The 27,072-nt window shown below is 45.2% G+C and overlaps 1 long non-coding RNA gene across 2 annotated transcripts in view; it reads right to left on the minus strand.

Moving 5' to 3' along the window:
* Positions 1–8,211: 8,211 nt before the first annotated feature.
* Positions 8,212–27,072, minus strand: part of LOC130835277 (uncharacterized) — a 37,415-nt gene continuing 18,554 nt past the window's right edge. For both annotated transcript variants that reach the window (XR_009048855.1, XR_009048854.1), the window contains 3 exons: positions 20,033–20,161; positions 14,990–15,044; positions 8,212–8,579 (listed from right to left, as the gene is read on the minus strand). This is a non-coding gene — a long non-coding RNA (uncharacterized LOC130835277). The remainder of the gene's footprint in view (positions 8,580–14,989; positions 15,045–20,032; positions 20,162–27,072) is intronic.

Here is a 27,072-nt window from a genome sequence, read left to right on the forward strand (position 1 = left end):
GCTAGAAGGGAACACAAGACCTTGGTCTCAGGACAGAACAGGCAGCATGCGGTTTAGAGTATAGGCTCTGTAGGTGTTCGACTCAGGTTTAAATCCTGACTCCTCTGTTCCCTAGATGTGTACTCTTGGCAAGTTTGGCTACTCAGAACCTATTTCCTCATTTGCAAAGTGGGAATAAAAATTCCTATCTCATGCAGTTGTTGGGTGGATTGAATGAGAAAATCTATGTAAAATACCTGGCTTGGTGCTGTGACAGTATATGTATTTCATAAACAATAGCAATTTAAACCGTTTCGATATGGCTTCCACCACTGGGGGCTGCTCTATATTCTAACAGGCTGTCTCCTCTGGCTCCAGACTTTCTTCTTTTCTTTTCTTTTTATTTATTTATTTTTTGTGGTGAGGATGAAATTTTTTTTCCATCTTCATTGGAGTATAATTGCTTTACACTGTTGTGCCAGTTTCCACTGTACAACAAAGTGAATCACCTGTATGTATACACATATCCCCATATCCCCTCCCTCTTGAGCCTCCCTCCCACGCTCCCTCCCCCACCCCTCTAGGTTATCACAAAGCATCATGGCTCCAGACTTTCTAAACGTACCTGGTGGAGTAAAAGGAAGGACAGACTGACCGAGATGGACCAGACTTGTGTCAGACCCCAGGAATTCAAGAGTGATCTACCACAGGATTGTGTGAGCAGCACAGCCAGAGGTAAGGAAGGAAGTGTTAGACTCTTAGACCCATTCCTCCAAAGCCTCCAGTCGAGTGTTGCATGAAGGAAAGTGGAAATAAGGCAAAAGAAAAAAAATGCAAGAATAAGAGATCTACAAGTTGGAAGAAGACGTCAGGGTATTATCTGGTCTAGTCCCTTGCTTTTAGGTAAGCAGGATTTCATTACCTCCTTTCTACAGATGAGGCATCCGTGGTCCAATTGCGCTATATGACCTGGCTTCATAGTGCTGGAGGCGGTGCAAAGGAGATGAAACCCAGGTTTCTGTGAGTCCCCATTGTCACAGATTCAGATGCCTGTAGAGGTGGGTGATGTGAGCACGTGAAGCAACAGTGGGGACTGTGGAGGAGGGGAGCAGCCTTCCTCTGTGGCAGTAGGTTGTTGCCATATGTCCTGTGATGCTGCTGGATCTCCAAGGCTTTTTCGAGAAGCAAGGAGGGGAGGGCATTCAGATTTTTATGCAGACCTTTTAGAATGTTGCTGACTAGTTACAAATGTTAAGAATAGTGTACAGGACTCTAAAACCACATGTCATCTTGTCTCCTTTTCTTACCTTTGCACTAAGCTCAACTCTCTGCAGCAAAAGGCTGTTCTGGCCTCTCTCTAGACTCAAGTTCCAGCGCAATGTGTTGGTAGTTTTAATATTCTTTACTTTTTCCTGTTTTGTGCTTGTGTGTGTGTGTGTGTGTGTGTGTGTGTGTTTGGTTCTTTTTGGGAGGGGAGTGACTTTTTATTACAGTATAACATACATACAGAAAAGTACATAAATCATAAATATACACTTTGATGAGTTTTTCACAAGATGAACACACTCATGTAGTAAGGCCTCAGGTCAAGAAACAACCCTTTCCACCACCCGAGAAGCTTCCTTCACAGTTTCCAGTAACTACCCCCTAAGGGTAAGCACATGCTGTCTTCCTACACCCCAGAGTCCTCTCGCATCTTTTTGAACTTTATATAGGTGGGATCATAGAACATAAATGCTTTCGTTTTGGGCTTCATCAGCTTGGCATCCTGTTGGTGAAAGTCATCCCTGTTGTGGCATGCTGTAAATTTTCTTGTTTTAATTAACGTATGGTGTTTTATTGTGTGAACAGAACATAATTTACTTACGTATTCTACTGTTGATGGGCATTTGGGTAATTTCCAGTTTGGGATTATTAGGAACAATGGTGCTACATTCTCACACATGCCTCTTGGCGGCCCTGCGTACATACTCCTCTTGGGTATATATTTAAGGAGTGGATGTCTGAATCATAGGTTATGCATGTGTTCAGCATTAGTAGTCGCTACCTGTGGCGTGCTCCAAGGGCAAGGAACAAGATAGACTTAAAGGGCCAATACTGCTGGAACAAAGAGCTACAGGACTCCTCTCGCTCTGTACGATGCAACCATTGCAATGTCCCGAAACTTTTGCAAGCAACCTGCCATGTCCCTTGCCCAACCCATATAAGGAAAGATATTTGCCCTATTTTTCTCCCGCTCAGAACGCTAAAATTATACATGCTCTGCCCAGTTAGCATATAACTGCGGGTTCCCTGGCTATAAAAACAGGCAAGCAACCCATGCTCAGGGTCGACTTTCCCTGGCTTCCAGGAGCTCGATCCCCTGTTCTTGCAGCGACCCTTCTCTCTAATAAGCTCTATCTTCCTTGCATTCTGCCTTGTGTCTGGAAACTCTTTTCTAACCCACACTCAGACCACGACACTGCCAACAAAGTTTGCCAAAGTGATTGTCACAACATGCACTCTCCCAGTGTGTGAGAGTTTGGGTTGTTCCACATGCTTGCCAGCACTTGGCACTGTTTATTGTTTCCATTTTAGCCCTGCTGGTGGGTGTGAGGAGACCGGTTTTAGATCGGTCTGCTTTTCCTTTATTTTTAAATTTTTCTTCTGCAGATCTTTATTGGAGTATAATTGCTTTACAATGTTGTGCCGGTTTATACCGTACAACAAAGTGACATACACATATGTCCCCATATCCCCTTCCTCTTGAGCCTCCCTCCCACCCTCCCCATCCCACCCCTCTAGGTCCGCACCCAGCATCAAGCTGACCTCCCTGTGCTCTGCCGCAGCTTCCCACTGGCTGTCTATTTTACACTTGGTAGTGTGTACATGTCAATGTTATCCTCACTTCGTCCCAGCTTCTCTTTCCCTCCCTGTGTCCTCAAGTCCATTCTCTACGTCTGCATCTTTATTCTTTAAGATTCCATATATATGCCTTAGCACACAGCATTTGTTTTAAATTTGTGTGACGCAGATCTTACTGTCCGTGGTACTACTAATTAATCTAGATGCTACTTAAGGAACCCATTTAATATAAATCCCTCAAAGGGTTCTCCCCTGCTTTCAGGGTAGGGCTAAAACTCTACAAACTCTTCTCCCACCATAACTTCGAAGTGCTTTACTCAAGTCGCACTGAGCATCTGTTCAGGCTTTTGTCCCACGTTTTTCCTCTTTCATGCTCTTTCCCGCCTTTCTGTGTGTTGTTCTCTCTGCATAGAACCCCATTCTCTGACATCTGTTCAGCCCTCAGGACTCAGCCCAAACACTGCCTCTTCCAGGAAGCCTCTCTTGATGTTCACAACTTAGCTGCTCACACTGCACCAAAATGGTCAATTTGCTTATCAACATCCCTCAGTTCTTCAAGGGAAAAGGCAATGTATGTGGCTGTCATAGTGTATAAGCAGCACATTTTTTTTTTAAATAAAAAGATTATTTATTTATTTACTGGCTGCATTAGGTCTTCATTGTTTCGAATGGGCTTTCTCTAGTTGCGGTGATCAGGGGCCACTCTTTGTTTCGGTGCGTGGGCTTCTCATTGCAGTGGCTTCTCTTGTTGTGGAGCAAGGGCTCTAGGCACGTGGGTTTTAGTAGTTGTGGCATGAGGGCTCAGTAGTTGTGGCTCACAGGCTTAGTTGCTCTGCAGCATGTGGGATCTTCCTACCAGGGCTCGAACCCGTGTCCCCTGAATTGGCAGGCGGATTCTTAACCACTGCGCCACCAGGGAAGTCCCTCATGTTTGTTGAATGAATGAATAAATGAATGAATGAATAAATGAATGAATGAACAAATGAGGGCATGAATGAGGGAGGTTTGGAAAGGGGAGCAAACAGAGGTTTGATTTTTTTTTAGAGATTTTTTTTTTTAAGCTCTTTATTGGAGTATAATAGCTTTACACTGTTGTGCCAGTTTTTGCTGTACAACAAAGTGAATCAGCTGTATTTATACAAACATCCCCATATCCCCTCCATCCCGAGATGCCCTCCCAGCCTCCTTATCCCACCCCTCTAGGTCATCACCCATCATCAAGTTGATCTCCCTGTGCTATGCGGCAGCCTCCCACTGGCCGTCTATTTTATGTTTGGTGGTGTGTATACGTCAAAACTTAGAGATTTGATTGTGGTGTGTATCCAAGAGGGATTTCTAATGGTAACAACAACAATAATAATAATAACGACAGCATCCAGTGTCTCCTTTTGCTCAACTGGCTTAAGCAAAGGTTGGTTCTGGAAAGCATGAGAACACATTCTTCATTCAATTCAATTCCAGTGTGGAAAGGATATTAAGAGATGCTTCTGGATTATGCAAAAATGAGTTCCTCTCATCGCAGTTTACTCAAGAAGTCACAGGGAAAGTGATTAAAGCAGATGATTCACTACTAGGTTTAGTGAAAAGTTGTTTCAAATCTGCCCTGAACGTCTGATGGGCGGAGAGGTTTGCTGTCCTTTCAGCAGTCTTCAGGCTCAAACATGGTCAATACAAGTTAGATCGCTTAGTATTTCTCTCCAGATTTCCTAAATAGGGAAGATTTTATCGTCTAAGAATTACCCAGGGAACAATGCGTCACCAATTAGTCAGCTGATTCCTCCTTCAATGTCATACCACTGTGATTTTTAATTAATTAATTTATTTATTGGCTGAGTTGGGTCTTTGTGGCTGCTGGCACGCAGGCTCAGTAGTTGTGGCTCACAGGCTTAGTTGCTCCGCGGCACGTGGGATCTTCCTGGACCAGTACTTGAACCCATGTCCCCTGCATTGGCAGGCAGATTCTTAACCACTGCACCACCAGTTCCCACTGTGATCTTATTGAATGGTAACACCTTGATTAGCTCCAGACTTAAAAGTATTGATGGACAAAAGTATTGATGAATGAAACAGACTTAAGACACACTGCTCTGAAGCAGTGACCAATGTATGCTGGTAAGATCAGACTGAAATAGGAAGAGGAAATCTTGAATCCATAACCCGGATGGGGCTGTCAACTTGATTTCTCCAACTTCAAATAGTCAGGATTGGGTGAGAGAAAATCACCTGCTGGCAGAACTCATTCATTGTTTTAAGAACACAGTATTATTTTAAAGTTATTTTAAAATTATTTTTTTACTCTCAAAAGTAACAGGATGGAGAAATCAATGTAAAACCCTATGAAAAAGCTTTTGTCCCATGGGAGACAACTCACCCCCATCGTGTCCCTCCCGCTAGTGTGAGCTCCACGAAGGGAGGGACAGTGTCTTCTTCATCTCTGCATTCTCAAGGTGTGGTCCAGTGCCTGGGTCTAATAGATGCTCAATAATCACTTGAATCAAATGGCATTTATAACCCATACATTGACTGTCTCTGACTGCAGACTTTGTTTTTGCTGTGTAGCAACTTTGAAGCACAGCTCAGCACTTTTTTTACGTTCATAAAGAATTCATTGCATTACCATCCAATGTAGATTTTACTGAAGGGTTCTCAGGAAAAATAGAAGTATTTACTTACAGAGCATGTAGCATTTCTTCCCTCAGGTCCCCATCAAATACGTACCTTCAGTCTCTCTCTCTCTTTTTTAATTTTAGACACTCCATCTCCATGTCTCCCAAGGAGTAAGATTTGAATCCATGAGAGAAACTTTTTGGTTGTATATGTAATGATTTTAGATCATTCTTAGAAACTATATAATATTGAATCTTGTGGTAAGAAAAACTATTCCCTTTAAATTTTTTTCTCAATCCAATTACATCAGAGAGAATGGTTTCAATTTGCTGCTGTTATATCTCTTGGTTTTTTTCAATGCCTTTTTTTAATTTTGATTTTATTTTTCTTTCCTTTTAACAAAGAGAAAACAGGACTCAGGCTCAGAGCCTAAATGAGGCCGTGGTTTCTAGCTAGACTTTAAAATTTTGAATTTCTTCACATTATATTTATTTTCATAATTACTTTATATACATATATATATGGTTATACTAGCTTCTATTTTAATGTAGTGAAATAAGCCTTCCTTTTAAAATAAATTTAAATTCAAAATTGAGTCAATTGAAAGATAATGGTAATTGAGAGTTTCTAACTTTAGAAAAGTAGAAAATAGTAATATTTGGGGTTTGGAAAAGTGCCATGAGAGCAAGTTGGATTTCTTGTCATTACTGTTGTTTAAAACAGAAATTCTAGTATTGTGTTATGGCTAATATTTTGGTGTCAACTTGGTTAGGCCATAGTACTCAGGTAGCTAGTCAAACATTATTCTCGCTGTTGCTGTTGAAGGAATTTTAAACATATGATTAACATTAAATCAGTAGACTTTGAGTAAAGCAGATTACGCTTCATGATGTAGCTGGGCCTCATCCAATCAGTTGACAGTTTTTTTTTTTGTTGTTGTTTGTTTATTGGCTGCATTGGGTCTTTGTTGCTGCATACGGGCTTTCTCTAGTTGTGGAGAGTGGTGGGGGCAGGGGGGGCCTACTCTTTGTTGTGGTGTGCGGGTTCCTCATTGCAGTGGCTTCTCTTGTTGCAGAGCATGGGCTCTAGGCGCATGGGCTTCAGTAGTTGTGGGCACACGGGCTTAGTTGCTCCGCGGCATGTGGAATCTTCCTGGGGCAGGGATCGAACCCATGTCCCCTGCATTGGCAGGCGGATTCTTAGCCACTGCGCCACCTAGGAAGTCCCAGTTGACAGTTTTGATAGAAAAAGACTGACCTCCCCCAAGAAAGAAGGAATTCTGTCAGCGGCCGGCCTTTCGACTCAAACTGCAACTCTTCGTTGGGTCTCCAGCCTGCTTGCCTGCCCTGAAGATTTTGGACCTGTCAAGCCTCCACAATCATGTGAGCCAGCTCCTTAAAATGTCTCTCTCCCTTCTCTCCCTCTCTCTATTGTTAGTTCCACTTCTCTGTATTACACTGATTGATACATAGTGTTACCTGCATTTTAAATATGAGGCCCAAGAGGTAAGTGACAGCCCCCAAACCAGAGTATTTACTAAGCGCTAGCCTAAGGACTCAACAACCATGGTCTGTGATACCATGTGGCCTGTGCAGTTGCAGAAACTGTTACTGAAGAAAAAGAAGACACAAATTTTCAAACTTCAGTGGTGTTGCCGAAACTCAAAACTTGGAGTTTTGGGTGAAGTAGAAAAGAGTAGCTTTTAAATTGTTTTCCCAGGCAAAGGGGTCCACAGTGGGGTGATGTCTTCAAGACAGTGACCCCCCCCCACCCCCAGAAGGGGTAGTGAGGAGTTTTAGTGCGCAAGGAGCAGGGCGTGGTCAGCTCTTGCCCCATTTGGCATCAAGGTGAAGTTTCAAGCATTACCAGTCTTCTGGTTTCAACCAGTCTAGGGTCTATGTTCTTGCAATCAGCAGTTTTCATCTGGTGGGTGTCTGCTTCCTGTAAAAACAACTTAGGAATGTATGTCAGGCCTTAATCTATATCTTTCAGGGAACTGGCAGTTTGGTGATTCTGCTATGTGGCAGATTTATAGCCTAAATTGTTACCAGTTCCCCAGTCCAACAGCTATTCTTTGTTTCTACATCTTCACAGTTCCCAATCGTTAACTCTTTTAAAAGAAAATGTATATTTATGTATTTATTGGCTGTGTTGGGTCTTTGTTGCTGAGTAAGGGCTTTCTCTAGTTGTGGTGAGTGGGGGCTACTCTTCGTTGTGATGCACGGGCTTCTCACGATGGTGACTTCTCCTGTTGCAGAGAATGGGCTCTAGGCACGTGGGCTTCAGTAGTTGCAGCATACAGGCTCTGTAGTTGTGGAGCACCAGCTTAGTTGCTCTGCTGCATGTGGAATCTTCCTGGACCAGGGCTCGAACCTGTGTCCCCTGCATTGGCAGGCAGATTCTCAACCAGTGTGCCACCAGGGAAGTCCCCAATCATTAACTCTTGAGTTGGCCTTTTACTTCAAAAGACAAGGACACGGGGGCTTGTATATGGTTTCAGTGGTGGCCCAGGAAAAGAGACCCATAAGTTTGGCTGGTCGGGAGAAAGCAGGTAAAAAATAGGTGAAACCTACATGGCCAAAGAAAGACTCCACTTGGGTATCAGTCTTCAGAAAGCGCCTGACAGCGTGTAATGTACACACACACACACACACACACACACACACACACACACACCCCAAACACATACTCACATACTAACAGAGCCCAGGTCTAGGGTTGGTTATCTGTATTTATTCTCAAGTGCTTGTTCTCTAAAAATACCACTGAAACAACTGGTTGTTCAGTCATCAAGTTTATTGCCACCCTGACAGGGTCTTAACAGAGTCTTAGAGTGGGGAGAACCAAGTTAGGATCTTTAGATATTTACGGGGTTTCGGGGTCTGGTTTAAGGTGGGTCTTTCAATGCAGGGGCTTGATGAGGACTGGTAAGGATCATGCCATAATCCTTTAGGGTTAATGGACACAGAAAGGCAGGGGTTCCCAGGCAAAGCTATAGATGAGTCTTGGGGTATAAATGTCATTTTATACTCTCTACTGAAATATCCAGCAGTCTGATGTTCACTTAAATCAGTTTGCCCTCAGGAAGTTCTAGACCCAAATAATAATGTCATTTGCGACTCCTTATCTTCCTGGCAGACAGATGTTTCCTGGAACAAGAATCAGGTTGTTAAAGACAATGATGGTGCAGTTTGTTTTTGCCACTCAGTAACTTTGAAGCATGACTCAGCAGTTTTCTCCGTTCCTATCATTGCCTTGCTGTACAATGATGATTTCACTGAGAGTATTTTTAGGGGACAAAAGAGAAAAGGGTTACCTTGCAGAGTAAAGTCATGCTGATGAAGACAGTAGAATCTGAAGGTCAAGGTAGACAGCGCATGGGCATAGATAGGTTTGGTTCCTATAATCAAGACTCTTGATTGCAGATGACAGAAAAAACAACCCCAACTGGGTTTCAGAACAAAGACATTCTGTTGACTCAGGATACTGCAGAGAATCCAAGTTGAAGCATGGCTAGAACCAGGGGCTCACAGTATTACATCATCTATTATGGATCTATGATTAGAGAAAGCTATTTCACTACTGTATTTCTCTCTATTTCTCAACTCTGCTGTCCTCTGTGTTGGCCTCATTCTCAAGCCAATTCTCCCTTCTCATGGGGAACACAGAAAATGATGGTGGGGTGTTATCTTAGAGACAGGGATCAAGAATGTCTCTAGGAAGAGGTGAGTTAATCAGCCATGTGAATATCTAGGCCAGGTCTTCTTGGCAGAGGGAAAAGCAAGGCACAAAGACCCAAGTGAGGAAGAAGTCTGAGGAGTGTGAAAATTGCAAGCAGGCCAATGTGGATAGGAACAGAGGAAGCAAAGCAAAGCAAAGAGTCAGAGCTGTTAGAAATTAGAAATGAGACCAGAGGCAGAAGCAGGGTTCAGATTATATAGGGATTTACAAGCCATGGAAAGAGGTTGGATTTTATTCTACATGTAACAGGAAGACTTTGAAGGGTATTGGGCAGGAGAGTGAAAAGTCTGTTCTGTGTTTTAAACAATGCTCTCTGGATGCCAAGGGGACAATTACCTATAAGGGAATGGAAGCAGGAAGCCCAGCTGGAGACAAGGTGCGAGATGATGGTGGTTTGATGGTAGAGCCAGCAGGACCTGTTAATGGAGCTGATGTGAGACTAAAGGAAAAAAATGATCAAAGACGGGTGCTGGGATGGCCAGCCATTGCCCGCTGCTGGCTTGTAATGTGGAGAGAACTGAATTAAAGCAATTTTATAACAACAACAACAACAACAACAACAAAAGATGGGTGCTCAGTTTACGACCTGAGTAAATGAATAATCTTGAGAGTCATTTACAGATGTGGGGGTACCTGGGAAAGGAGCCAGTTAGGAGTCAAGAGCTCTGGACACGCTTACTTTGAAATGCCGACTAGACATCCACGTCCTATGTCAAGTAGACACTTAGACATCTGAGTCTGAACCGGGAGGACAGAAGGGTCTTGGGATAGTCTGGGAGGCAGGAATGTAGATGACAACAGCAGGGCTCCCAGGACGGATCCTTGGGACCCTCCAAGAAAGAGAGGTTGGGAAGAGGAGATGACGATGTCAAGGTGACCGAGAAGAAGCGACCTGTGAGGTGAGGCAAACCCGGAGTGTGTTGCCCAGCAGCCACGCAAAGGGAGCATTTCCAGAGAGGCTGATCCAGGTGTCAGAAGTCCCTGAAAGTTGGAGTAAGATGAGCTCTGAGAGTTGGCGAATGGAAATGAGTACATTACGGTTTAGGTCTGCAAAACACATGTATTTTCTGTGAACTGCGGGCATTGTACTCAGAAGTCCCCGCTCCTGCTAATGACAGCAGGAGAGGGGGTTAGCAAGGCGGTTAAAGGTTCCTTTCTCTCTGGGTATTTTAATTGTTCTCTTTGGAGATAACGCAGTCTCTCTGGGGTAACAAGTAAGTTCAAAAATAAAACTGCTGGGACTTCCTTGGTGGTCCAGTGGTTAAGACTCTGAGCTCCCAAAGAAGGGGACCCAGGTATGATCCCTGGTCAGGCAACTAGATCCTGCGAGCCACAACTAAGAGTCTGCATGCCGCAACTGAAAGATCCTATGTGCCACAACTAAGGATCCCGCATGCCGCAACTAAGACCCAGTGCAGCTAAATAAATAAATAAATAAATAAACATTAAAAAACAAAAAAACCCTGCTCCTCAAGGTGATTCTCTCCCTCTCTCAAGGGGTTTCTTCACCACTTTAACCTCCAAAAGGCATCTGGGGGCAGAAGGGAGCATGTGGAGCAGGAGTGGGGCCCTGGGCCTTGGTACCTGTTCTTTGCTGGCGTGCGTGGCTCCTGCTGGCTGGTTCCCGGTCCCAGCTCTGTTCCTGAGCTCTCGGCCCTGGGGTCTCCCTCCTTGTCTGCATCCCGGGCCTTTTCTCATCCACCAGCTCTCCCTGCACCTTGTGGTCCCTCTTCTCAGGATGGGGAGCCCAGGAACACGGGTGGCTTTCACTGCCCTCACGAAGTCGCTCAGCCACGGCCACCTGATGCGGGTGTCACGCCCAACGAAGGCATTCTCTCAGGGTCTCGGGATTTGCCTGAGTGATGGCAGGAGGAGCAAGAACAGAGTCCCCTTTAGATTAGCTCCAAACCCACGCAGAGGCTTCTACTCTCCTTCACTCCCCTCCACCCTCGGGGCTTTAATCCTGGGGTGGGGGCCGCCAGGACACTTGGTTATGACCGCTTTTTCCTATTATTCTTGGACTTCCTCTTCCGGCACTGAGGGCATGTCACTCACATCACACCTGGGGTCTTCCCTCTGGCTGGTGGTGTGACTCTGGAGGCCAGGCTTGATAAGTAAATGGGAATATTTCCAGTACAGAAGAGCCCAAAGCCTCGTATTTAACACTACTGTCTCCCTAGGGACACTAGAAAGTCAGGCTAAGAAGTGATTTTTTTTTTAAAGATTTACTTTATTTATTTATTTATGTACTTATGGCTGCGTTGAGTCTTTTTTTGCTGTGTGCGGGCTTTCTCTAGGTGCAGAGAGCGGGGGCTACTCTTCGATGTGGTGCGAGGGCTTCTCATCACGGTGGTTTCTCTTGCAGAGCACGGACTCTAGAGTGCAGGCTCAGTAGTTGTGGCACGTGGGCTCAGTAGCTGTGGCGCACGGGCCTAGTTGCTTTGCGGCATGTGGGTTCTTCCCGGCCCAGGGATGGAACCCGTGTCCCCTGCATTGGCAGGTGGATTCTTTTTTTTTTTTTTTAATTTTATTTATTTATTTATTTTTTTTGGGGGGTACACCAAGTTCAATCGTTTTTATACACATATCCCCGTATTCCCTCCCTTCCTTGACTCCCTTCCCCTCAAGTCCCCCCCACCCTCCCCGCCCCAGTCCTCTAAGGCATCTTCCATCCTCGAGTTGGACTCCCTTTGTTATACAACAACTTCCCACTGACTATCTATTTTACAGTTGGTAGTATATATATATGTCTGTGCTACTCTCTCACTTCATCTCAGCTTCCCCTTCACCCCCCACCCCCTCCCAAACCTCGAGTTCTCCATTCCATTCTCTGTATCTGTATCTGCTTCCTTGTTCTTGTCACTGAGTTCATCAGTACCATTTTTAGATTCCGTATATGTGAGTTAGCATATCATATTTATCTTTCTCTTTCTGACTTACTTCACTCTGTATGACAGACTGTAGGTCTATCCACCTCATTACATATAGCTCCATCTCATCCCTTCTTATAGCTGAGTAATATTCCATTGTATATATATGCCACATCTTCTTTGTCCATTCATTTGTTGATGGGCATTTAGGTTGCTTCCATATCCTGGCTATTGTAAATAGTGCTGCAATAAACATTATGGTACAAGTTTCTTTTGGGATTATGGTTTTCTTTGGGTATATGCCCAGGAGTGGGATTACTGGATCATATGGTAGTTCTATTTGTAGTTTTTTAAGGAACCTCCAAATTGTTTTCCATAGTGGCTGTACCAATTTACATTCCCACCAACAGTGCAGGAGAGTTTCCTTTTCTCCACACCCTCTCCAACATTTGTGGTTTCCAGATTTTGTGATGATGGCCATTCTGATCGGTGTGAGGTGATACCTCATTGTGGCTTTGACTTGCATTTCTCTGATGATGAGTGATGTTGAGCATCTTTTCATGTGTTTGTTGGCCATCTGTATGTCTTCTTTGGAGAAATGTCTATTTAGGTCTTCTGCGCATTTGTGGATTGGGTTATTTGCTTTTTTGGTATTAAGCTTCATGAGCTGCTTGTATATTTTGGAGATTAATCCTTTGTCCGTTGTTTCATAGGCAATTATTTTTTCCCATTCTGAGGGCTGGGCAGGCGGATTCTTAACCACTGCACCCCCAGGGAAGTCCCTAAGAAATTATTTCTAATAAACCCTAATCCCAAAGCAGAGAAACCCCCCATGGTGTGGAGCCACAGGCAATAGCCTCTGAAAGGAATGAAGAAACAATGATTTAATCTATTTTAATAATATTTTGTTGTTGTTGTTGTCTGCACCTTTACAGCACCCCTTGGTGTAATCTCATGAATTGCATTGTTTTTACTTCACATGTGACTTTCAGCCACATCTGAGCAGTCGCCTCTCACTCTAAACTCCTCTGGGCACCCATTCTTGTTCTGTCACTCAAAGAATCCTCGTGCAACTAGGGGTGACCTCAACGCTCTCAGCCTGCTTCTGCCTTTGCCAGGCAGGCAACGTCACACAGTCCTGAAATCAAATTTTTCTTCATCTGTCCCACAGTGTGCGACCATGTGTCAGTTACCTAGGATTTCTGAGGCCTTGGTTTATCTTAATTGTAAAACGAGCATAAAAATACTGATCTCAAAGAATCATTGTGAATATTGAAAATAAGAGAATTAATCCATGTAAAGGAGCTGGATATGGTGTGGGCATTCCAAAAACTACAAGTGGTAAAAGAGTAATTACTTAGAATAGAAATCAGATTTTGCATTATAGCCTATAAAGTTCCTCACGGTATGGTCCCTGGGCACGTTCTGCCTCTAGAGCTTTTTTTTTTTTTTCCTTCTAACTAACAAACTCTTGAACACGCATTGGGATGTCCTGAAATTCAATTAGCTTCTGACACTAACCACGTGGCGTTAGTCTCAGACTCCGCTAATTTAAGGGCTCAGCTCTCAAGACTGCAGTCACTTCAGACACCACTCGAAAGGATCAGGTCCACAGGTTTCCCACTGTTTTGTCCAATTTGGCTACAAAGTCAAGGGTTCCCGCAACCCCCTCGCCCCAGTTCCATAATTTGCTTCTATGACTCACAGAACTCAGGAAAAAGCCCTGCTTCCCGTTACAGTTTATCATAAAGGATACAAGTGAACAAACACATGGAGAGGTACACAGGGCGAGATGGAAAGGGTCCTGCGTACAGAACCTTCTGTCCTTGGAGTTGGGGACACCACCCTTCCAGCACACGGGTGTGTTTGCCAACTTGTAAGCTCTCCAAACCCCATCGTTTGGGGGGGCGGTTATAGAGGTTCATCATATAGGCATGACTGATTAGATCACTGGCCATTAGTGATTAAATTCCATCTCCAGATCTTCTCCCCTCTCCAGAAGTGACGGTCTGGGGCTGAAATCATACAGCTGGTTTCCCTGACAACCAGCCCCCATCCTGAAGTCATCTAGGGACCCTCCAAGAGTCACCTCATTAGCATAAACTCAGGTATGGTCAGTTGTAAGGGACTTGTTATAAATAACAAAAGACATTCCTATCACCTCCATCACTCAGGAACTTCTAAAGACTTTACCAGCTCTAGGCCAGAAACCATGGAGGGAGACCAAATTATTATTATTATTATTACTAATACTATTATTCCACAGCCACTTTTCTTACCATCTTTCATTCCAGCCACGTCGTCCCCTTGCTTGAGCACAAAAAGAACATTCTCCACCAGGAGCTCTACTCATGCTCTTCCCTCTACCCCAGACCCAGTTCCCTCACTTTACTCTCTGCTCAAAGGTCAGCTTCTCAGGTGGTCATTCCAATCACCCAGGCTCTCTTCCAGGCTCACTCTTTGTTTGTCTTTGTAGCACTTATCAGTGCCTGACATTATTATATTTACTTTTTTTATTTGTTTATTTCCCATCCCCACCCTCAAAAAGATTATGAACTCCATAAAGGCAGGAATTTTGCTCTCTCCACTGTGAACCCACAGCAACGACACTGTCCCCTGACACAGGCAGGACTTCATCAAACATTAGCTGAATGGAAGGGGTGAGTGATGTTGCCTGCCTCTGACAGGCGGGTGGTCTTGGGCTCAAATGCCTTGCTTGATGAGCAAGGGGATTGAGGTGAAGCACAGCTTTGCAACCTTGCATTTCACGTTTGTGGGGGTGAGGGTGATGAGGTCTTTCCCATTCCTTTCCTTTCCCTTTTGCGGGGGGAAGCAGAGCTGCAGAGGTCTCTTCTGGCGTGACTTGCCCTCACCCAAAAATGGGTCTTCTCCACTCCAGGCTCTCCAACTGCCCAGAGCTCAGTAGGAAATTTCTGAGTGTTCCTTACCTTGGGGCAGGGAGGGAGTTCACTTCCTGGGATCTCCTGTGTCTGAAATCAGGACCTAGAAAGAGGAGACACTTACTGCCCGTTTGATCAATATAAAAATAAGTAAATGAATGAACACATGAGTGGAAGACACCAAAACCCAATACACACGGGTCAATCCATCTACAATATTTGCCAGAACCGGTGATGCGAGATCTGTTCTTCTATCTTCAAATTCTCCATCAACTCAGATTTCTCCTCACCTCAAGTTTTATTATGAGCATCTTCCAATATGAGAAAATTGAAAGAATATACAATGAACTCATTGTATGCAGAAGCCCTCCACCAGATTGAATAGGAGTAAACATTTTGTCATATTTACCTTATTTCTTTCTCTTTGCTTACTCCGGTTTTCTTTCTCCCTTCCCTTACTCATCCTTCCTCCCTTCCTTCTGTTCTTTTATTTAGAAACTACTGAATATTTGAAATTAAGCTGCAGACACCATGATACTTTAGCCCGAAATATTCTAGCAAGAATTTTTCAGGAATATTCTACTAACCATAATTCCATGATCACACCCAAGAATGTTAACAATAACTCTAAAATCTAACCTAATATATAGACTGTAATAAATAATAAATCATAAAAAATAAAAATATTAAAACTTCATTTATGTCAAGAATGTCTTTTATAGTTTTTTCCTTCTCTTTTTTTGAATCAAGATCGAATCAAATTGCTTTTGGTTACATCTCTTTTGTCTAGTTTAACCCAAAGCAGCTCCTCTCAGATTTCTCACTAGGCTAAAATCAAGGGGTAGTAGGGTTGTATTCCTTTCTGGAAGCTCTTTTTCACCTTCAAGAGGCCACCCACACTCCTTGGCTGTGGTCCCTTCTCACATCTTCAAAGCCTGCAGCATTGCATCTCTCTGACCATTCTTCTGTAGTCACATCTCCCTCTGAAGGTTCTCCTCTTTTAAGGGATTGTGTGATTAGATGTGGCCCACCTGGATATTCAGAGGACACCCCCGTCTAAAATTCTTTAGCTTAATCTGCAAATCTTTTTGCCGTGTAAGATAACATATGCATAGAGTCCAGGAATTCGAACACGAGCATCTTTGGGGAGGCAGGATTCTGTCAACCACAGCTTCATAGGTGTGTGTCATCATATCAACAGTCGCATTAGGAAACGGTCCCTCTGCCAGTGAAGCTAAGTTTCAGGGGGCATACATTCGAATTGGAGAGGAAGCAGTTGGAAAAGCTGTGTGCCTCAGAACTACCTGGGTGTGTCAGGGGGAGCAGATAAAAAACTGTAGCTGCCAGAGCCCCTGCTCAGCGATCATTAGATCAGAGCCGGTGGCTGCCTGGCTGCCGTATTAGGTCCCCTTTCCTCATGCAGAAGGGGGTGAATCACACTTGCCCAAGCTTGGGACCCCACCCTGGAAGAAACTGGTGAGAGATCACAGGTGGATGCTTGTTTTCCTGATCCTTTGTTGAGGTCTGGCCTCTCAAGGACACCTAGCTGGCAGAGTCATTTCCCAACCTGTCAACAAGTCACCAGCAAGAACAAACAGAACATGCAGACTCCAGTCCAAACAGATGAGCTTCCCTGGGGGAATGTTACTGATAGATTTCCTTCCTTAAGGGGACAGCGGACTTATTCATCCAGATCATCTGCAAAAAAGGGGGGGACAACAAGACCTCCTTGCAAACCATTTTTTGGCAATATTTAGTATTTCTGTTATAGGAATATATTTCATTACATTTTTAGTTAAAAAGCTAATAAAAATTGAAAAAATACAAATGAGTATAAAGTAAAAAGACACCCTCCCTCCCTGGTACTCCTCCCCAGAAACAGTTGCTATCAATTTCTTGTGTATCTTTCCAGAAATATATTATATATATACAAACATATTTATGTAGACATGTTCATATTTCTCTTATCCAAATGTAACCATCTTGTGTACACACTGTTCCCTATTTTGCCTTTTTCCCTTGGAGCTGATTTACTAGTCCTGGCATGTGAAATCAACTGCATAAGATCTATTCCTTTTCACAATTGTACCCTTTGTAGGGATGACTATGATTTATCCTGACACTTCCCTATTAGTGCCCTTTTAGATTGTTTCCAGATTTTGCTACTACAAACACTACGGTAATAACTAATCTTGTAACAACTAATAACTAATGTCATTTCCTGCCCACCTGAGTCTATTTTAGGGCAAAAATCTAGAAATGGATTTACTGGGTTAAAGGGTTTGCTCATTTACAAGTTTGATTCGATATTGGCAACCTGCTTTAAAAAGAGGTTCTGGCAACTTTACTACCATCAGCAGAGTGTGACAGTGTCTGTTTCAAAACGTCCTCTTTTGTACCTGCTTTTAAGCAATTGGAGTTTCATTTTGGAGTCTGTTTTAAAAGATGCCACTTGCCCCAGGCCCAGCTTTATAAGTGTGGGAGAAAAGGCACCATTCTAAGAACCAGAGCAACTAGGTCCTAGTCCTGGCTCTCTAATTCCCTAAAAGACCTCAGGCCAGTTACTTATCCTCTCTGGGATCCAGGTTTCTCATCTGATGACAGGGTCTTTGAACTAGAGAAATGCTGACTCCATGATTCCAAATCTGTGATTCCCAACTGACACGGCCGTTCACCATGTCAGTGGTCATTCACCACAATGTCCAAAAGCAGCTCAATCAATAAGCTCTGATCAAGTCCCATTAAGAGACAAGCTTGTGTGTTAGGTATCCTGTGAGATGCAAGAGGTAAGGCATGAGCATTGACCTTTTGAGAACAATAGCTAGCAAACCTCAAGGAAGTTGTGGACCACAAATGACAACATATAATCAAGTGTCACGCTGGGTGGCATAGACCATAAGGGTCAGGAGATTGACACCAGGCGCTTAGTGCCAACAGAGGATTATTATTTGAAAGGTGCCATTTACCTAAGATATTGAAGATAAGTAGAAATTTACTAGGCAGCAGTGGTAGAAAGGAAGCTGGGGGCATGACGTGGTGTGAAAGCCCCACTGACACAAGGAAACTGCGTGCTGCAGCTCAGGGAAAGCCTCCACACCAAATGTGCTTGTGCCTTATCAGTTGCTTACACAGCTGCTGAGAAACAAAAGTGACCTCCTAGGCCCCACCACAAACATGCCTTCACAGTACTTCCCATCCCAGGTGGAGCAACTCTATTCTTTCAGTTTGGTCAGACCTTCAAATTGCCTTTGACTCCTCTTGTTCATGACTGATGTCCAGTTCCATCACCAAATCCTATTGACTCGATCTTCGACGTCGATCCCAAATCAAGTCCTTCTCTTCACCTTCACTGCTCCCACCTTGGTCCTGGGTCACCATCATCTCTCAGCTGCATTGCTGTGAATGCCTCTCACCTGATACTCTGCCTCCACCCCAGACTTCCCACCTACTACTCTGGGGTAGAGTGATCCTATTCAAATGAAAATCGAATCATGTCATCCCGCAGATGACCTCCGATGGCACCCAGAGTGAAAGTCAGACTTTATAATGACCTACAAGACCTTACAGGACATGGCATCTCCCTCCACCTCCTCAAGACCGTAAATGCTACCATCCCCTCCTCGTTGCTCACTCCTTCCCTTCTTCCCAGCCCTACTAGTGTCACGGTTGCTCCAGTTATACTCCAGCCTTAGAACCATTGCATAGGCCACACCCTTTGCCTAGAAAAGTCTTTCTTAAGACAGCAGCCAACTCATCCCCTCAGTATCTTCTCAATGAATCCTACCCTGAAACCCCTATTTATAACTGCAGCCTGCTCCCACTTCTCCTATGCTCTCAATTCCCCTTATCATGCTCTACTTTTTCTCACAGCACTTACTTTACTATGTAATTGATTATTTTCTTACATTTACTGTTTATTGCCTGTCTCTCCACTCTCCCCACTAGAATGTCAGCTCCGTGAGGGCAAGGATTTATGTCTGATCGTTGCATTGCCTTCGTGCAAGTGCCTGGCTCATAGGACTCAATGCGTATTTGCTAAATGAATGAATCAATAAATCGTGAGCTTTTCTGATGGGCTGCTATGAAGATAAAATGTGTTGGGCAGTCACTGTCAACATGGTATTTTCCTTTGCCCTGTTTTCTGTCCTGTGACGGAAAAACTGTTGCCTGCCGTATCGGTAAGCAAAGGATGTTGCAGCAGTCACGCCACCACTTGACGGCTGCCCTGATGGTGAGCCCTTGGGGAACTCAGCATGGATACAGGATGCCCAGCATCAAGCCCTCTCCCGTTACAGCCACTCACTCCCCATGGTGCACTCTGAGGAGACTCAGGATGAGAAAGCACAGGATGCCGCCCCACCCAGATAGCCGAGCTGCATGTCAAAGGAATGATTTCGGTGAGCCCAGACTCTTGCCTCTTCCCGTACATAGAAAAGCGCTAAATTCCTTAACTTCAGATGTCTGGTTTTCTTTAGTTAACAGTAATCTTTTGATGTTCTGACTGTCTGGTCTTTGTTGCAAAAACTCCTCTATACCCTGGCTCCTCCTTTACCTCTTTTAGAGAGGTCCCTGAGAACGATCTGAGAGTCCCATCTCCCAGGCTTGAAGTCCTCAGAAATTCTGCCGAATAAAATATAACTCTCAACTTTTCGGTTGTGCATTTTTTTCAGTTGACAGTCCTCTGCCCAGGAAGCTAGTGTGTTCTGTGATGGTTCCCTGCTGGATGTCAACCAACAAAGTAACAGAGGTGGAAAAGTAGACTGTTTACACCAAGAGCTTTGTTTTCTGGCTCTGTCACTTGCTAGCTGTTTAAGCCACCCTTTCTAGACCTCAATTTCCTCATCTGCAAACTGGGGTCAATGATACAAACCTTTGAGGCAAGAAGGTGAAATGAGATAATGTAAAAAGCATTTTAGCAGGATACTTGCCATTTTGTAAAAGAACTTACAACAGACATCAGATCTGCCCCTGGAATTATCTTAAAGGAGGATCTCAAAGTCAGAGGAAGCTCCTGGCTCTAGGGAAACTCATGGTGGAATCAGGTGTGTGTGTGGGGGGGGGGGGGGGCGTGGGGGGTGGCCTGTCACTCACATCTTGAGGCCTTTGTCCATCACACTCTCCGGTCTCCACATCCAGCTGATTTCCCCCAGGTTTCCATTTCCTCCTCCCTGCGGTCGCCTCTCCATGACAATTTCTGCCAGTGAAGCGGAAAAAGCCAATCTGGGTTTTAGGGAAAAAAAAAAAAAAAAAAAAAGTTAAAAGCTGGCTCAAGGCCAACCTTGTAAGCCATGCCCTGCTACGGGTGGTGCTTTCTTCTCCCTCCCCATCCCCCCCCCCCTTAGGAATTAGGTTCCCGCCTTTTCATGGGAGGGTGTCGTCACAAGGAATGGGATGGGCGAGGTGACAGCAAGGGTGGGAGTCAAGACCCGGAGAAGGCCGGCAGCGAGTGCAGGTGGGGGCGGGGGGCCGGGAGAGCGCGCGCGCCAGCATCCTGCGGGCTCGCCGGCAGGTACCCGCCGCGTACCTGGTGAGGGCGGCGGCCGCGCTGATTGGCCCGCGCGCCCATGGGGCGACATCAGGCGGTGGGGAGGGAGCGGCCTGGGGGCGGGGCGGGCCCCGCAGCCCAGGGTGTGTCCAGCCCCTGCCCAGGTTCCCTTCTCCAGGTGTGATTAGGCAAGTGCGTGAGCCACCGGGGCCCCGCTGCTGCCAAGTGGGTGACGATGTCTGCCCCGGGTGGGAGAAAGATTGTGAGTTTAGAAAGAATGATAAATGTTCCCAGAGAGAGAGATGGCCGCCTCCAAAGGGACACGGCGCCCCACACCCTTGCCCCATGAAAAAAGGCGACGTGTCACCCAGTGTATTCAGTCCGCTTCCAGCTCTGGCTCTCTGCATTCTCAAAGCAACCCTAAGAAGCAGGGGTTGTTTTAATTCCCATTTTGTATATGGGCACACTGAGGACGGGAGAGGTTCCGCACTGCACACCCACAGCAGTCAGTAAGTAGCGAAGTCAGAGTTGCAATCCACAGCCTTTTGCCTCCAAGGGGACTAACCTTTATCCTGTCCTTTTTTATTTTTAAAAGAATGGTAAGTTTCTATTAATCAAACACCTCTTTTTAAGTGAAATATCATTGACATAGAACATTGTATTTGTTCCAGGTGTACAGCATAATGATTTGATATGTGTGTGTATGACAAAATGATCACCCCAATAAATCTGGTTAACATCCCTCACCACACAAACTTCCAGTTTTTTTTCTTGTGATGAGAACTTTTAAGAGCTATTCTCTTAAGTGTCATCTTACTTATCCCAGATTGGCTTGGGGACTTGAGACCAATTTCCCGCATTGTAGGTGGTGACAAGGAGACCACACATACCTCACCCTCCACCTACTGAAAACCACACTTCTCATCCTTCTACCCAAACCTGCTTCTCTAGAATCCTTTATGTCACTGAATCAGCAAGTCAGAAATTTAGGAAGGGTCTACGCTGCCCACCTGCTCTAGACTGATCTGGGAGCAGAGAGAGTGGGCTCTCTAAAATGCCCTGTCAGCCCGCTCACCCTTCTTTGTGCCTTGGGGGGTGCTTTCTTTGGCTGACTGGGAGACCCTCCTACGTCCTCTATCCGCTCACTTGTCACCACCTCCCCCGGCTGCTCGCCCTCCAGCCCGGACTCCAGCCCTGCCAGGCTGGTCTAGTCCTTGTCACATCCCTCTGGGTGGGATGCAACCCTGCTCTCTTGACTGCCAGGTCCAGTGGTCAAACAACCTGGTCTCAGGACTTCTTCACACGCTTAAAGATTATTGAGCTCCCCCAACTTTTGTATCTGTCAGCTATAGCTATTAAAATGCACTGTATTAGAAATTAAAAATAAGAAAATTTTAAACTATTATTTTAAACAATAATAAACCAATGGCATGTTAACAGAAACATTTTTGTGAAAAATATCTATATTTTCCAAAAGAAAAATAATTAGAAGAATGGGACTTTGCTCGTTGCGCAGTGGTTAAGAATCTGCCTGCCAATGCAGGGTACACGGGTTCGAGTCCTTGTGCGGGAAGATCCCACATGCCGCTGAGCAACTAAGCCCCTGTGCCACAACTACTGAGCCTGCGCTCTAGAGCCCTCAAGCCACAACTATTGAGCCCAAGTGCCACAGCTACTGAAGCTCGTGTGCCTAGAGCCCGTGCTCCGCAACAAGAGAAGCCACTGCAAGGAGCAGCAACGAAGACAGAACAAAGCCAAATAAATAAATACATAAAATAATTAGAAGAATGACATTGTTTTACACTTTCACAAATCTCTTCTGTCTAGCTTAGTGGAAGCCAGTGGGCTCCTTCTCTCTGGGACTGCGTTCAATCTGTCATGATATTGCTGTAGCCTCTGGAAAACTGCGGTCTGCTCCTGAGGGGCACGTGAAAAAGCAGATGGCATCTTAGTGTATTAGGACAATAGCTTTGACTTTGTGAACCCCTGAAAGGGCCTCAGGGACCTCCTAGAAGTCCCCAGACCACAGTAAAAACAGCTGGCCGAATTCCCTAACTATCCCTACCACCCCCCCCCATTCCCCTCTGGTAACCGTTTGGGATTGACATGTCCACACTGCTGTATTTAAAATGAATAACCAACAAGGAACTACTGTACAGCACAGGGAACTCTGCTCAGTATTGCGTAACAACCTAATTGGGAAAAGAATTTGACCAGGTGTGTAATTCAGATTCTTTTACACGCATCCACACATGTGTTATCGATATGTTGTTTTCTTTAACATTTGATCATAATACAGTAAATATTGTATTATAACCCACCACAGTTCACTAATGCCACCCACCAACTGTGAAACATTTAGGTGGTTTCCCTGTTGTACTTTCAGGTTGTTTTAATTAATCCTTATTGTTAGGCTTTTAGATTGTTCTACCTTTTTGCTCTTGCAGTCCAAACCAGTCATAATAGGCTGAAAATGAAGTAGGAATAAATAACAAAACATTAGAATTCTTTTTCTTCAAACCTAAGAAATTCTGAAATACACTAAAATGATTAAAGGTAGATTTCAAAAGTTCCAGAATGACCCAGAGCATCCAAATGACTGGTAGGTACTGAAAACTCAGCCCCTGGTGCTGTTTGGTTTCGACATGTCTTTATTACTGCCAGGTGGCCTTGTCAGCTGACTGGGTTTTCAACTGAATCATTTTTGTCCAAACCCTGGAACCAGTACATCAGTATCTGCTCCAGTGTTCTCTGAAATTTCCTCTGCCAGAATTTGGGGGTACTGCCAGCTGACAGAGAGGTCCGGGGGCTCAGGGAGGAAGGAAGTTAAATTGTAGAGACTCGCTAATGGAAGAGTTAAGGCTTTTGTCTATTGTCCTTAAGCAAAGTTATACCCGGGTCTGTGCATCCCCAGAAGATGCACTATACTTGGGAAGAGGAAGATGCACATTGACACTTTCCAAGCTCTTACTCAGAAAAAGAATTTTTTTTTTTGGAGAATGCTGGCTTGCTTTCTTCCAAGCTTTTAGTATCGAACTTCACAAAAATTTCCCCTCAGTGTCTTGAATGAAATAACAGTGTAATGACTGCATCTCACCCTGGGTGGATATTTTCTGCCTGGGGAGTAACAGGGCAGCCCACCTCCTCCCTTACTGTCACTCCATAAACCAGTCACTTGGTTGACCCCACAGAATTTGGCCATGGGCCAGCAGCAAAATAAGGTTCCTGATAACTCAGGGCTCAGGACACCTCCAAATCTCCAGAAACATTACTTTCAGCAGAAAGCCAGAGTGGAGCAGGTAAGATCTGAATGTTACTTAGAGAAGTCGTCGATGGGAAATTAAGGCACGGTAGGCATCTGCATGCGTATCTTGATATTTCAAAATTTCTACAATGAAAAAGATCACAGTCCCGGTGTGCCAAGCATGGGGAGCCATCTCGGCTTTTGATGAAGGCTGAGGTGTCAGAGAGGCACCACTTCCCACCCCAAGGTCTCTGTCAACTCTGATGGCCCAGTTTCCCAGGTTGGAGGCCAGCCCATCACAATGAGGTCACATCTATGCCATGACCACCCTCTGACTGGCAGGCTCTGACCTCTCCCAAGACATCCCTGGACTCGGCTTGAACCTCCTCTGCAGCATAAGGACCTCTGCTCCTTGGACATCATGGTGTCCCCCGGATGAGCCTCTCCAGAATGGGCTGAATACTAGAACTCCTTCTCGAACACCTGCCCATGTCAGATGCTGTGCTCAGGCCTAGAGAAACACAGGTGAATGAAACATTATCCCCAACCTGGACTCACAGGATTGTAAGATCAGGAAGGGACCTGAAGGAGCCAAGAAGCAATTTAATAAACTTTAATGAGGACCTGCTATGATCAAGGCACTGGGTGTACAGAGGTGAAGCCCTTAAGAGATGATAGCTAGATAAATGTGTGCAGTAAACTGTCATATCAGAGACAGAAGGGTGCTGCGGATCTGAAGGGCGTGACTGTTCAACTCACCTGGAGGGGTCAGGATTCAGCAGAGGAATTATAAAGAGCTTGAAACTTTGTTTCTAAAATGAGCTAACACTCATCAGAGTAGGCCCTCTCATCCACTCCTGCTGGGAGCATCAGTTGGGGTGCTTTTCGGAAGTGGAGATTTGGCACTGCCCACCAATATGGGGGCTCCTGGGTCCTTTGACCCAGCAATCCACCAGGGAAGAATTTAGCCTAGGGATTTACCGGCAAAAGTTTGCCCAGATCCACGTGCAGTGATGTTCCCTGCAGCTTTGTGTGTGATAGTGAAAGCTTAGGAAGCAACCAAAGTGTTCATCCAGGGGCTGGATTCAAGAAAGCAGGGGGCTTCCCTGGTGGCACAGTAGTTAAGAATCCACCTGCCAATGCAGGGGACACAAGTTCAAGCCCTGGTCCAGGAAGATCCCACATGCTCTGGAGCAACTAAGCCCGTGCTCCACAACTACTGAGCCTGCACCCTAGAGCCTGCGAGCCACAACTACTGAGCCCATGTGCCACAGTTACTGAAGCCTGCACACCTAGAGCCTGTGCTCTGCAACAAGAGAAGCCACTGCACTGAGAAGCCTGCACACTGCAATGAAGAGTAGCCCCCGCTCACTGCAACTAGAGAAAGCCGATGTGCAGCAACGAAGACCCAACGCAGCCAGTAAAGCAAGCAAGCAAGAGAGTAGGTACCTCTCTGTGCTGGAGGCTCCGGAACCCATAAAGAGTGAGAGAGATTTGTATGTGTTGCTCTGGAAAGATAATCAAGGTACGTTATTAAGTGGAAAAAGCAAGAGGCAAAACTGGAGAGATTATAGTCACTTTTTTCTAGGTGATTTTAGTGGGGGAGGGGGTGGTCTATGCATACAAATTAAGGGGGTGGGAATCCCAAGAAACTGTTCCTAGTGGTTTCATGTGGGGAAAGCCACAGGAAAGAGGAAACACGCTTTCTGCTTTTATTTTGTGTCTTGTTTTCTGCTAGAATTGTCTAACCATGTGTTATGGGCTGGGCTGAATTTTGTCACCCCCCAAATTTCATATATTGAAGTCCTAACCCCCAGTGCCTTGAAATGTGACTCTATTTAGAAATGGGGGTCTTTAAAGAGGTGATTAAGTTAAAATGAGGTCTTATGGGTGGGCCCTAATCCAATATGACTGTCCTCTCTATAAGAAGAGGAGATTGGACACCCACACGAGGACAGGGACACACACAGCAGACACAGGGAGAAGCGGGCTGTGCACAAGTCAAGGAGAGAGGCCTCAGGAGAAAGCAGTCCTGCCAAGGCCTTGATCTTGGATTTCTAGCCTCCCAGCTGTGAGAAAGTAAATTTCTGTTGTTTAAGCTACCCAGTCTGTGAGAGTTTAGCAAACTAAAGCACCTTAAGAATGTACTTCTCTCTCGCACTCTCTCCACACACACACACGCATATATATCTCAACAGAAAGTCAGTGGGGTTTTGTTTTGTCTTTGTAAACATATCTGCATGAAAAAAAATTCATTGTCAATGTTCTATTAAAAAATGAATTGGGCACGGCCTGGTGGAGGGGAGGGAAGGAGGGCAGAGGGAGCAGAGGAAGTCACAACATACAAGGTCAAGGTCCCAGGGAGTTCTCCTGTGGTAGGAGCATGCAGCGGGGAGGTCATATTCTATGAGATCTGAGCCTGTGGAAATTGTTCAAGGATGGGACTGATGGGCCTCTGGGTTCTGGTGGGGAGTTTGGTCTTGACCCTGAAGACGTGAGGAACTGCTGGAAGGTTTTATGCAGGGAAGGACGTGGGCTGGCTAGTGTGTGGAAAGACCTTTGAAGGGGACAAGAATGGTGCTAGAAACTAGACAGGAATCTGTTGCTGAAGTTCTGGGAGGGTCACTTAGAGCCTGAATACGCACAGGGTGAGGGGCAGGGACTCTGGACCCAGATTGCCTGGGTTTGAATCCTGCCTGTGCCACTGAGTAGCTGTGACTGTAGGCCAGTTGTTTAACTTCTCTGTGCCCCGAATTCCAAGCCTTCAGGCTGCAGGACAGGGATACTGCTAGTGCCTACCTCATGCATAGGTCATCGTGAGGGTTAACTGGGTCAACGTATGTCAAAGACTCATGGCAGTGTCTGGGTGTGATAAGCACTGTCCTGTGTCTGGGCTTGGTTTTCACTTAATGCAGGATAGACCCCTGATACACGATAGAGGCTTAATCCCTCCTTGCCATGTGATGGAGAAGGCATGGGGTCCCGGGTTGCTGGCTGGTATTAGAGAAGGGAAAACGCTGTCCCAAGGTCACATGATTAGGAAGGTGGTGGGCTGGAATATGAACTCAGGTCTGTCTAGCTTCAAAACCTGCACTCTTATGTAGCCTGGGGCCTGATAATTACTAGGACCTCAGTGAATGGTTCTGAAGTGAGTCAACTGAAATTATGGTGCACGGAGGTTAAATGACTTGCCTAGGGTCACACAACTCATCTTTCTGACTCCACGACTAAATCTCAGGACACTAGAAGGTGGGGCAGTCTTACTAATCATGTGGATGCTAATCAAATTTGCCATGTGAAGAGTAAAACTAAGTTCAAGATCAATCACTCAAAAATATGTCCTTGAAGGTGGAAGCTCTGAGGCAAAGCCTTGCACAGCTCTGGTCCCTCAACCTCAAAAGT

This window comes from Hippopotamus amphibius, chromosome 13 (assembly GCF_030028045.1).
Source record: "Hippopotamus amphibius kiboko isolate mHipAmp2 chromosome 13, mHipAmp2.hap2, whole genome shotgun sequence".
Taxonomy (NCBI): Eukaryota; Metazoa; Chordata; class Mammalia; order Artiodactyla; family Hippopotamidae; genus Hippopotamus; species Hippopotamus amphibius.